The sequence below is a fragment of the Balaenoptera borealis genome (genome assembly GCF_965194805.1).
Source record: "Balaenoptera borealis genome assembly, chromosome: 13".
Lineage (NCBI taxonomy): Eukaryota > Metazoa > Chordata > Mammalia > Artiodactyla > Balaenopteridae > Balaenoptera > Balaenoptera borealis.
The window spans coordinates 27,904,602-27,917,992 of NC_138870.1; the positions used below are offsets into that span (position 1 = coordinate 27,904,602).

The following is a 13,391-nucleotide window of genomic DNA, read 5'->3' on the forward strand; positions in this document are numbered from 1 at the left end:
TCTTCTCTTGTGTTTCTTGCCTAGAGAAGTTCCTTTAGCATTTGTTGTAGAGCTGGTTTGGTGGCGCTGAATTCTCTTAGCTTTTGCTTGCTTGTAAAGCTTTTGATTTCTCCGTCGAATCTGAATGAGATCCTTGCCTGGTAGAGTAATCTTGGTTGTAGGTTCTTCCCTTTCATCACATTAAGTATATCATGCCACTCCCTTCTGGCTTGTAGAGTTTCTGCTGAGAAATCAGCTGTTAACTTTATGGGAGTTCCCTTGTATGTTATTTGTCGTTTTTCCCTTGCTGCTTTCAATAATTTTTCTTTGTCTTTAATTTTTGCCAGTCTGATTACTATGTATCTCGGCATGTTTCTCCTTGGGTTTATCCTGTATGGGACTCTCTGTGCTTCCTGGACTTGGGTGGCTATTTCCTTTCCCATGTTAAGAAAGTTTTCAACTATAATCTCTTCAAATATTTTCTCTGGTCCTTTCTCTCTCTCTTCTCCTTCTGGGATCCTTATAATGTGAATGTTGTTGTGTTTAATGTTGTCCCAGAGGTCTCTTAGGCTGTCTTCATTTCTTTTCATTCTTTTTTCTGTATTCTGTTCTGCAACTTTGAATTCCACCATTTTGTCTTCCAGGTCACTTATCCGTTCTTCTGCCTCAGTTATTCTGCTATTGATTCCTTCTAGTGTAGTTTACATTTCAGTTATTGTATTGTTCAACTCTATTTGTTTGTTCTTTAATTCTTCTACGTCTTTGTTAAGCATTTCTTGCATCTTCTTGATCTTTGCCTCCATTCTTTTTCCGAGGTCCTGGATCATCTTCACTATCATTATTCTGAATTCTTTTTCTGTAAGGTTGCGTATCTCCACTTCATTTCGTTGTTTTTCTGGGGTTTTATCTTGTTCCTTCATCTGGTACATAGCCCTCTGCCATTTCATCTTGTCTATCTTTCTGTGAATGTGGTTTTTGTTCCACAGGCTGCAGGATTGTAGTTCTTCTTGCTCTGCTCTCTGCCCTCTGGTGGATGAGGCTATCTAACAATGAAGTTTCTCTTAATGAAGACAACCTTTGGAAGGTGGAGGCATCTGAAGGCTAGACTCCAGCAGGGACAGCGGGGCTTCCAGGTTTGTGGCTCCTGCCTGGTGACTGAGGAAGGAATTTGTTGGCTCAGGGAATGACCCAAACCCTTCTTCCTCTTGAGCACCAGGAGTCAACATTTGCTATAGTCGTGTGAATCCTGCTGCCACTAGGTGGCAAGATAGAGGCAAAAATTCTAGGTAGATTTATAAGATTAGGAAGCCTCGTTAGCCATACTTCAGGCTTGGGAGGTAGAGTGTGGCCAGTCAGGGTGCCACAGGGAAAGAACTTGTGCCCTAGAGTTTATTTCTGTACTACTAATTTTAATTCTATCCCTGGAAATGAAGTTTCTGGTGATGGAATTTAGAGTTTAGAATGTGTCATCTTAAAAGCATGAATCATGGGACTTCCCTGGTAGTCCAGTGGTTAAGAATCCGCCTTCTAATGTGAGGGACATGGGTTCAATCCCTGGTTGGGGAACTAATATCCTAGGTGCCATGGGGAAACTAAGCCTGCACACCACAACTACTGAGCCTGCGTGCCACAATGAAGATTCCACTTGCTGCAGCTAAGACCTGACACAGACAAATAATAAATTAGTTAATTAATTTTTAAAAAAGCATAAATCATAAAACCTTAGCTTTTAGAAACTTTGCAAAGCTCTACCATCAGGTTGGTAAGGCACTGTTATCCCTATTTTTTTTTTAATTTAATTAATTTATTTTTAACATCTTTATTGGAGAATAATTGCTTTACAATGGTGTGTTAGTGTCTGCTTTATAACGAAGTGAATCAGCTATACATATACATATATCCCCATATCTCCTCCCTCTTGCGTCTCCCTCCCATCCTCCCTATCCGACACCCCTAGGTGGTCACAAAGCACTGAGCTGATCTCTCTGTGCTATGTGGCTGCTTCCCACTAGCTATTTTACATTTGGTAGTGTATATATGTCCATGCCACTCTCTCACTTTGTCCCAGCTTCCCCTTCCCTTCCTCGTGTCCTCAAGTCCATTCTCTACGTCTGCGTCTTTATTCCTGTCCTGCCCCTAGGTTCTTCAGAACCTTTTTTTTTTAGATTCCATTTGTATGTGTTAGCATACAGTATTTGTTTTTCTTTTTCTGACTTACTTCACTCTGTATGACAGACTCTAGGTCCATCCACCTCACTACAAATAACTCAATTTCATTTCTTTTTATAGTTGAGTAATAGTCCATTGTATATATGTGCCACATCTTTATCCATTCATCTGTCGATGGACACTTAGGTTGCTTCCATGTTCTGTAGAGCTGCAATGAAGATTGTGCTACACGAGTCTTTTTGAATTATGGTTTTCTCAGGGTATATGCCCAGTAGTGGGATTGCTGAGTTGTATGGTAGTTCTAGTTTAAGGTTTTTTTCTTTTTTAGTTTTTTAAGAGCCTCCATACTGTTCTCCATAGTGGCTATATCAATTTACATTCCCACCAACAGTACAAGAGGGTTCTCTTTTCTCCACACCCTCTCCAGCATTTTTTATTTGTATATTTTTTAATGATGGCCATTTTGACTGGTGTGAGGTGATACCTCATTGTAGTTTTGATTTGCATTTCTCTAATTAGTGATGTTGAGCATCTTTTCATGTGTTTGTTGGCAATCTGTGTATCTTCTTTGCAGAAATTTTGTTTCACGCGAGGACTACTTTGCGAAGACAGTAGGGTTGGGGTCCCACACCTGTGCCAGACGTGGGCTCCACTGGGTGCTCAGCAGCCTGGGGTGGCTCTGGATGCGAGCCCACTCAGTGGACCTTTTGCGAGGCTCAGTGGTCCCTCTTCACTGGTCTTCTCAGGTCGTAGTCAGGTTTCTTCGACATACACCAACCGAAGTTGAAGTGCGTGTGTGTTATCCTTATTTTATAGATGCACAAATAGATGTCCATAGAAGTTGGTTTTTACAAGATCTCACAGCAAGTCACTGGCTGGTCTTGTTCTTTGAATTACAGTTCTGTGTCAGTTAAGCTATTCTTTTAAGTGCAGTCTATTTATGGGAAAAAGTAGAGACTAGAAGACGTTCTGGATCCTACCTTCTGGTTTTCCATAGTCCTGAATATAGGCCCCGATACAACCCAAACCAGGCTGGTCAACAGGTGGTAATGACCAAACTTGCCAGTCCTGTGACTATAAGAAAACAACCTTCATTAGATTGTCACTTAAAATGCAAACCTATGAAGTCATAGCAGCCACCACATTGTGATGCTTACAGAATTGTGAAGATTGAAGGAGGAAGCTTATACGTGTGCCTGGCATATAACCAAGCATAATACCTGAAATTAATAAAATGTTTTTCCCTCTGTAGTTGCCTCTCCCCTCATGTTTGTCTCTTGTTTTGAAAATATATTAGTTATCTGGGCATATTAATGATTAGCTGGAACCAACATGCTGAAGTCAGGGGGAACACTTTCTTCTCAAGAGTCCAGCCTTTTAAGTTGTCTTCCTTTTCTTTGTCACAGCAATGGACTTTGAAAAAAGTAGTGTTACTGTGGAAACTGAATACATAATGCTTTCCATATATACAATGGACTATTACTCAACTATAAAAAATGCTTATTTTCAGAAGGAGAACAGTCCATAACTATTCTTCTTAATAGTGGCTTTCAAACATTTTAACCACAACCCAGTACAACACTCTATGTGTCCATGTGCATGTGTATTTGTGTCTGAAATAAAACTTAATCCTTTCTGTGTGTTTATATACTCTGCTATTTTCTATCAGACCCACTAAGGAGATGTGATCACAGTTTAAAAAAATCTTCTGCCTTAGAGAAAAATAAGAAAACATTCGTTTTGGGCTTGTTTTTCTATCTTAACTAAAGACCTTTCAGGTTGGCAAATCCAGGGTCAAGTTCAAAATGAGAAGGTTATACCTCTTAGAACATGTAAGTTTGGATCCTAGACCTTGGTGCTTCCAATAGTACTTGAGGGGTATTGACATTTCCATTAGCTCACCTCACACTTAGTTGTGCCATAGCTATGATTAAAGGCAGTGAGAACAGAAAGAAAATGCAACGTAGGTACTGTGAATCACAGTCAACATATTTGCTAAAACTTTTACTCACCCTGTTTTTCTTTCATGGGTCAATTTTAACCTTACTTCTTTCAGTTCTTGGATCAGTGGGCTTGTGTTAACTCATATCACCTAACAAACCCACTTGAGACAGCTTAGGAAATTCAGGTGTGAATTGTTTTTGTTTTTTTTTTTAATTTTTTAATTGAAGTATAGTTGATTTACAATGTTGTGTTAATTTCTGCTATCCAGCAAAATCACTCAGTTATACACATATATACATTGTTTTTTATATTCTTTTCTATTATGGTTTATCCTAGGATATTGAATATAGTTCCCTGTGCTATAAGGTGTAAACTTGAATAAAACAGATTGCTGCCTCAGCTGCTGATGGACTAGGGCGGCAGTGTTGACTGGTGCATTCTTGTTCATAACCTGGGGTGTGTGATCTCATTTGCTCCCCATAGCCCTGTGAGAGAAGAGGTGAAATCGTCTTCTTTATTCAAAACCACCACCACCACTGAAAAACAAACAAGCAAATAAAATCCAAGGATTCAAGAGGTTAGCTAGCTTGTTCAAAGTCACATAACTATAGGGGAGAGTAAAGCTTCAACCAGGTCTGCCTTATTACTAAAAATCTTCATACCAAAACCCTTCATAATTAAAAATGTTAATGTCAGGAGTACCTTTGTTGTGTACTAAGTACTAATTAAAATACTAATTCTTTGGGAGACAAATTAGTTTAAAGAGTATAGCACAAGAAAGAATCATTCAACTATCATTGTTTAAAGGTAAATAACCATTCTTCTCAACTTTGTACTTCAGATATTTAAGATGCCTTTCATTTGGAGGAACGTTGATACTATCCCCATAAATACATTTTTTTCCTCTGTGCAGCAAACCTGGAAACCTGTGGTAAATACCCATGTTTTATGGTTTGTCATCTTTCCTGTTTTTGTTTTGAGAAGCCTGTGAAGTAAGGGGGCATGTGGTGATGATATTGTTGGCAACACTAAGATCTGAAAAGATTGTGTGGGAATTTAAATAAGAACTCTGGTCTTCTGACCGCCTGCCCACTTCTTTGCAGAGGCATTAATCCATGTGGGCAGAGTAACTGAGTGTTTTGGGTAAAGACCCAAGGTTAAAAATGACAGAGGAAGAGGACCTCACATTGCATTTGTTACTTGGGTTTAGAATGTAGCCGTGTCAAGACTGTTTTGTCAGTGTTCAATAAAGTAATCCCATGAGGGAAAGGTTAAGTAAAGTTCTGCACTTACCAGCTATTTCACATAGCCAATAACTGGTAGAAATATTCTTTAAGTTGTGATTTTCCTTTCTGCCCCAAGTTTCTTTTAAAGTTTTTGCTAAACACTTAAAATTTTGCATGTGACCCAGTGAAACATGCTATGTAAATAAACAGTGGATTAGCCTTGGTTTTTATGTGTGTTTGATCTCATCCAGCTGAAATTCATGATTCTACAAAAGATTAAAGAAAAAGGACAATTTTGAGGAGAGCATTAATATTATATACCCATTGAAAAGCTGATTAAATAATAATAAGAAGAAGAATGGATAAAGTGTACTGAGAGTTTCCTGTGTGCTAGGCAGTGTTCAAAGTATTTTACCCATTTTATGTCATGAAATCTTCTCAAAACCCCAGTGAAGGTAGTACCATTATTATTTCAGTTTTTATAGGTGAGGAAACCAAACCACTAATAGTTTAGCTTAATATTGAGGGTCACAGTTTGATAAGTAGTGGAGCAGGTATAATCTGACTTGAGATCCGGTGCTTTTAATAACTGTTGTATTGCCATCCTGTGTAACAGACATTAAGCTAAGAGTTAATAGAAAACGGGTCCTGATTGTAGTTTTACCATTAATTTACAGTCTGAACTTGTACAAGTCATTTCGTCTCTTTTTGCCTATGTCCTCACCTCTAAATTGTGTGATAATATCTGTTCTACCTACAACTCTACTTTGTGGAGGGATTAAAGCTGGAGAGGTACAGTGGCCATGGGGAAGGATACATTGTGAAACGAGAGGCAAAGACAAGGAGGTAAAGACAATAGAAAGTGAAAGAAAGTATATTTTTTAAAAGCTTATATGCAAAAATATTTCAAAATATTGGTTTGGTGAAGGAAAAGTACGTGCAAATACGTAAATTGTCAGGGTAGGCTGTAAGCACTACCTTCATGGGACGATGAGTGGGAGGAGCCAGAAGTAGAGCTCAAGAAGTAGAAGTAGCTCTGTCAGAGATCAGAGGACTGAGGTAAAGGGCGCCCCTGTGGTGCTGCTGCCTGCAGAGGGTGGGCCAGGCTAGACAGCCTCAAGAGGATCCGGGAAGTTAGGATGAAGCGTAACCACAAGTGGTACATTTGTCTAGTGAAGCAAGTGACCCATGGTAAATGTTGGTGAAGGTTTGAGAACTGGATAGAGAAGTTCCATAAGTATTTAGGTAGATATTTGATAATATTGGGGTGTTTCGAGGCAGGTATGAATAATTCAATCACTTATAAGGGAGAATAATGTGTGTGATGCCCCGAATCAGACGTCACTGTACTTCCTACACTGTCACCTTTACCTTTTTTCTTTTACTCTCATTTCCACAATGACTTCAGCAGGTCATTGCTGAGACTTGTCTAGCTAATTATGTGATTTTTATGTTATATTTGTGTTTTTAAGCTTTGAGCAGAGTGTGAACTGCTTTCAGGACTCATTTCTCAGGAATCTAGTAATTAAGGAATAATAAGGTGTGTATCCATTCCAGGCATATTCATGCATCCCTAAACAGTATGGTTTTCTGGAGAGCACCATGGTAGGGAGAAAGGTCAGGCATCCCCTAGTCAGGAGAAGCCACTTGTCCCTCATTGAGTGGCTCTTCCTGTGTAGTTATTAAACTGCAGGACCCTCTGTATTAGTCAGGAGTCTCTAGAAAGACAGAACTAATAGGTTGTGTGTATACACATATATATTATAAGGAATTGGCTCATGTGTTTATGGAGGCTGGCAAGTCCAAGTCTGCAGTGTCGGTTGGCAGGCTTGAGACCCAGAAGAGCTGGTGGTGCAGCTCCAGTCCAAAGGCCAACAGGCAGAGTCCAGGAGAGCCAGTGGTGCAGATGGAGTCCATAGGCAGTCTGCTGAAGAATTCTCTTTTGCTCAGGGAGGCCAGTCTTTTTGTTCTATTCAGGCTGTCAGCTGATTGGATGAGGCCCACCCACATTATGGAAGGCAGTCTGCTAACTCACAGTTCACTGGTTTAAATGTTTATGTTATCCAAAACACCCTCCAAGTTGATGCATAGTATTAATACCTCCCCCCACACCCCGCCATGGGACATGCTAAAGCAAGGCCTCCTTAGAGGATATTGGGAGCCCTCACCACCACTTGGGAGCCAGATGTTGAACCTATCCCATTCTCAGAACTTCTCTCAAATGCAAACGATTTTAACTAAACACACTAGGAAGAAATCTTATAACCTTTCTGAATCAAATTAATGGATAAGAAAGCACTTAAAAAATTGTGAAGCAGTTTACAAATGCACGGAATTTAGGGATGTGGTGAGTGAGGAGGGTGTGGGTAGAGTTTAGCATAATTGGGTGGATTGCCACCTGTCGTGAGGATTATAGGTTGGCAAGAGAACAATAAACCTTTCTTTTTGTGACTGGACTGCACATAATCATACCCAGTGCAGTGAGGCCTTCTTAGAACCTTCTCTTAGGTTTACAGGAAAATCCCATCTTCATTCTATGGGAGGATGGCTTGGGTGGGATCTGGGAATTCTTGTTCTGCTACCCAGCCATTGAATTCTCACCTACTGTCACTGCTGCTGGCTCTCCAGAGGACTCCTTGTCGTGCTATGTGACCCATGGGTTGAACAACTGAATAGATGAAAAATATAATTTGTTTACATAGCAGCTATCTTTTGAGCCATATTATTTCATATAAACCTTGGGAGAAAATAATAAAATGGACAGGGTGATTTTGTTGCTGTTCATACTGACAGATAGAGTAACCACAATTTTACTTTCTCTAGTCAGTATAGGGCAGCATTTTGCACATTGTTGCTTAATAAATATTTGGTTTGAAAGAAATCTTATTCTATTTCTGTATTCATCCTGTTTTCTCTTACCTCTGATTTTTCCACAGCTCACATTTGAGTCCTCACTATATGAAGAATGCTGTATTATTTTTTAGGAGAAACTAAGTAAATAGAATTAGATCTGCTCCTTCAGGAATTTTCAAATGAAACTAATCTATCTCAATATCACAGTGGAAATATTTAATACTAAATACTATATACCTTAATGCTTTTTAAAGTGGAATACTTTTTTTATAACTTAAATCTTTCATTTTATTTTAGAGAATAAGCCTTTCTTTAGTTTAACTTGCAGCAATGGTGGTGTTTCTATTTTTCCAGTGAACTCTTAAAACAAAATGTTCATTAATTAAAAATAGCTGCCCAGTACAGGAAACAGCTCATATAGCAGCTTCTGACACTGTTCTAAAAACAGACCTGAGCTGCTTGTGTGCTGAATAAGAATGAGCACTGAAAACTTGTGAACAAATTCAGGTAAAAGCATGCTTTGTTTTAAGAAGGATCTGTGTGCCTTTACATTAATGTTTTTCCGATTATAAGAGTCATTTGTGCTTACTGTTAAAAGACAACAACAGCAACAAATGTTATAGTGGTATATTATGTAGAAAGTGGAATTCCCACCCAGATTGTGGTGTCTGTTTAGTCTGGTGGCTTCTAACAGATTCTTTTCTATGCATATACAACAGTATATACTTACTTTAAAAGTGGAATTATATGTTTTTTTCAACTTGGTTTTTCACTTATGTTAGAAATTTTCCACATCAAATCTTTTAAAATCCTCTTCCTGTATTTTATTTATTATCTCTTTTAAGGCAGCATAGTATTTCACTTTATAGCTATACTACAATCTGTTTAAACCAGTTCCCTATAAATAGGCTTATGAGTTGATATTCTTTTAATTTTTTTTCTTTGAAAGTTATTGTTTTTAGGGCAGATGCACTTGTAATTGAACAAATTTACCAAATGTAATTTGTTGGTAGTGTAACATTGAGAGTTTACTATGTGCCTAGAACTCTTCTAAGCACTGTTCCGTGAAAATTAGAAGAATAATGCTACCATCTTATGAGGGATTTACTATTATTGTCCCTATTCTCAAGATGCAGAAAGCCTCCAGGCTCCCTATATGCCATCATGGTCATCCATAGGATGGACTGAAAGAGGGGTGATGGCTCAGACATTTAGGGCTCTTTAAATCCAAAGGAGCTAAGCAGACGGGTAGCAACTGCATCAACACAAAAGAAAGCAGAGCTTACAAATACTTCTTATTGGAGTTTCTGATGTTAAAAATGTTTGCTGGTTGCCATAACAACAGGCTTTGGAAGACCTACCATCTTCACTCTTGTGACTGTGCCTTGAGGATTCCCTGGCTGTTACCACAGATTGTTAGGTGTCTGTGTATCCCCTGCTGATTTCCGAATTTCTATTGTGAATTTATCTGATACACAGGGCCCTTCCTCAGTTTTGTCTGTACCCCTGGTATGCCTTGCTAAGATCTCCTTCCCTGGCCAGTCCTCCCTGATGGCCTGTGTAGGTGCTTATTGTTTTCTACTGAAAATGGAAGCTATTAAGTTTTTGTCATTATTAGTGGCTTGGACTCTAAGATCTGTCTGTAAGATAGACTCTAAAAAAAGTTTCCTGAGACTTAGAAGGTATGTTTCATTTGCTTAAATGATGGTTAAATTGATCCTAGGTATAATATATATATATTTTAAATTGAAGTATAGTTGATTTACAATGTGTTATTTTAAGGTGTACAACGAAGTGATTCAGTTACACACATATATATATATATATATATATATATATATATATATATATATATGTTCTTTTTCAGATTCATTTCCCTTATAGGTTATTACAAAATATTGAGTATAGTTCCCTGTGCCATATAGTAGGTCCTTGTTGGTTATCTATTTTATATATAGTAGTGTGCATATGTTAATCCCAAACTCCTCATTTATCCTCTCCCCCCTTTCCCCTTTGGTAACCAGAAGTTTGTTTTCTATGTCTGTGGGTCTATTTCTGTTTTGTATATAAGTTCATTTGTATCTTTTTTTTTTTTTTTTATTCTTCATATAAATGATACCATATGATATTTGTCTTTGTCTGGCTTATTTCACTTAGTATGATAATCTCTAGGTTTATGCATGCTGGACATTAAATTTTTAGAACAAAAAGTTTCTGTTACATTTCTTCATAATTATCTAGTCTATCATGACTAGAGAGAAGTGAAGTTTAAAATACCACTAAAAGGGACATGTGTTTTGGTTATTTATTGTAGTGTAATAAACCACTTCAAAACTTAGTAGCTTAAAGCAGCAGTTTGTTATTTTGTGGTTCAGTGGGTTGACCAGGCAGTTCTGTTTTCATGTCCTGTCAGCTGGTTGCTAGAAAGGCTGTGGTCCTCTGAGGTTTGGATAGGAGCTCAGCTAGGACCCAGTGGCTGCTTAGGTCACCTGAGGGTGTCTGGGTTCCAAAATGGAAGAAGTGGATGCTGCCCAAGCAAATAAGGTCCGGGCCCAGAATTGGCACTGCATCATTTCTGTCCTATTCTAACGGTCTAAGCAGTAGTAGGCTCAGCCCAGAGTCAATGTGGGAAGGGACGCTACAAGGACATGAGTACCTAGAAGTGTGTACACAAAATTTTAGAACCACTGGTCTAAAGGAAAAAGTCTATGAGGAACCTAAAATCTTTATGAGGGGTCAACAAAGGGTTGTACAGCCACATCCTCAAGGCCACATTTTACTGGCAATGCAGGATTTGATCTTTGCCCTGAGCCATTCCTTCCTTCCTTCCTTCCTTCCTTCCTTCTTTCCTTCCTTCCTTCCTTCCTTCCTTCTTTCCTTCCTCCCTCCCTCCCTCCCTCCTTCCTCCCTCCTCCCTCCCTTCCACAAGAGCCCAGTTTTTGGTTTTTTTTTTTAAACTTTGGGTTTGTTTATTTATGGCTGTGTTGGGTCTTCATTTCTGTGCGAGGGCTTTCTCTAGTTGCGGCAAGTGGGGGCCACTCTTCATCGCGGTGCACGGGCCTCTCATTATTGCGGCCTCTCTTGTTGCAGAGCACAGGCTCCAGACACACAGGCTCAGTAGTTGTGGCTCACGGGCCCAGTTGCTCCACGGCATGTGGGATCTTCCCAGACCAGGGCTCGAACCCGTGTCCCCTGCATTGGCAGGCAGATTCTCAACCACTGCGCCACCAGGGAAGCCCAAGCCCAGTTTTTTTTTTTTTTAAGATTTATTTTTTATTTATTTATTTTATTTTTATATTTTTGGCTGCATCGGGTCTTTTTGGCTGCATTGGTGTTGTGGAACACGGGATCTTCATTGAGGCGTATGGAATCTTCCGTTGCGGTACACGGGTTCTATAGTTGAGTCGTGCGAGCTCAGTAGCTGTGGCGCGCTGGCTCAGTTGCCCAGCGGCATGTGGGATCTTAGTTCCGTGACCAGGGATCGAACCCACGTGCCCTGCATTGTAAGGCAGATTCTTTACCACTGGACCACCAGGAAAGTCCCAAGAGCCCAGTTTTTTTATTTGATCATTTCTTGCATATGAAGTACTCCTCGATGACATTCTTGGCCTGAGACTGTTTGCCATAGTCCCTAACAGGCACACAACCAACCACTTTACGGGGTTTTCCCTGTCAATTTTACAGGCACCTACCCATTCCCCTAGTTTCTTGTCATCAACCTTAATCAGGTTGATTTGGTGCCCAGCGCAAAGGGCCTCCACCAACTTGACTTACACAGGCTCATCACAGTTGGATGCAAACGCACAAAGATGGGCCTGGAGCTTGTCTAAGGCTTTGGCAGCTTCACGAATTCCACATGCTAGGCCATCGTGGATGAGGGCGGTCTTACAGCACCTCTTGCAGAGCAGTATTAACATCCATTATACCTCTGGCAGCAATGGTTTTCTCGGCTATGTTGGTGGCTTACGGGTGGAGCTGAATCTTGAATGCACCCGGGACTCTGCCACAGCAGGGAAAGAGCTGCCTGGAACCATTTCTTACTTTGAGCTTATTTTTTGCTAAGATGCGGAAATGAGCAATGGTTTTATTTTTGAACCCGTCAAATCTGACCCCTTTATATTTCCTCTAAATTCCGTTTGAAAAGGAACCAAATGGTGCCTTTTTTAGTTCATCTCACTACACAGGCAGTTAAAATGAATCAGTAGATACTTTCAACTTTCTTCCTTGTATTTTCCTTAGTCAGATCATTGAGTTCATTAGGTACCGTTTCCACCTTCCACATCACTGCAGGCAATGATTTGCTAATTGTTCTCACAGTACATAACTTGGGTCCCTTTTCTTCAGGTGCTGATACATTTCTTCACTTTTTCAAATCTTTATTAGCAATCTCCTCAAAACTCTTCCAGCTTCTGCCCACCACGTGGATCCAAAGCCAGTACATATTTTAGGTTTTTGTTGCAGCAGAACCCCACTTCTGGTACCAAATTTTGTTTCAGTTATCTATTGCTGCATAACAAATCACCTCCAAATTTAGTGGCTTAAAACAACAATGGTGTTTTTGCTCACAATTTTGGGATTTGGTAGGGTTTGATAAGGACAGCTCACCTTATCTCACAGTCTGTGTGCTGTCAGCTGGGACAACTTGATTAGGGCTGGAGGATTTATTTTCAAGATAGCTCATTTTCATGCGTGGCAAGTAGGTGCTGTCAGCTGGGCATTTTTTCTTTTCCATGTGGGCCTTTCTCATTTCATGTGGCTGTTTGGACCTGCTCACAGCATGGCAGCTGGACTCCAAAAAGAAGGAGGCAGAAGTTGCCAGGCCTCTTAAAGATTTAGCCCAGGATTGGTACAATGTCATTTCTGCCCTTTTTCCTTTGGACAGTCATAGGCCCAACCCAGAATCAAGGAGGTGGCAAAATAGATCCCACCTCTTGATGGGAGTAGTGACAGAGAATATGTGGCTGTCATGAATCCACTCTACTCTGTCAGGGGTTTTTTTTTTGACAGTACTGAAAAGGCACTCTTGGCTCAAGTTATGAGATGGTGGAAAATAATTGCTTATTATTTGAAGTAAGGTTGTAAGCTCTGGAAGAAGGTTAAAAGAAAACTTTTATATATAAAGAGCATTTTGATATCTGTGAAAATTTTAAATGTTATATTTTACTGGTGGACAAAAGTCATTTTTGGGGGGTAGAATTAATTTCTAAATTCCTTCTCATC

The 13,391-nt window shown here is 39.6% G+C and overlaps 1 protein-coding gene and 2 pseudogenes across 14 annotated transcripts in view; 2 read left to right on the forward strand and 1 right to left on the reverse strand.

Moving 5' to 3' along the window:
- FGD4 (FYVE, RhoGEF and PH domain containing 4) overlaps nucleotides 1–13,391 on the forward strand; it is a 220,626-nt gene that overhangs the window by 49,725 nt on the left and 157,510 nt on the right. Inside the window, exon 1 of one of the 12 annotated variants that reach the window (XM_082352079.1) lies at nucleotides 3,644–8,678. The exons of the other annotated variants lie outside the window; for them this stretch is intronic. The gene's annotated coding sequence lies outside the window, so the exon portion shown is untranslated. Of the gene's footprint in view, nucleotides 1–3,643; nucleotides 8,679–13,391 lie in introns of those variants that run through there. 12 annotated transcript variants of the gene reach the window in all.
- Nucleotides 1–13,391, forward strand: part of LOC309609986 (small nuclear ribonucleoprotein E pseudogene) — a 76,682-nt pseudogene that overhangs the window by 47,800 nt on the left and 15,491 nt on the right. The window lies entirely within an intron of this gene.
- Nucleotides 11,108–13,389, reverse strand: LOC309609985 (small ribosomal subunit protein eS12 pseudogene; annotated as a pseudogene). Its single transcript has one exon. The product of its transcript is annotated as a small ribosomal subunit protein eS12 pseudogene (transcript).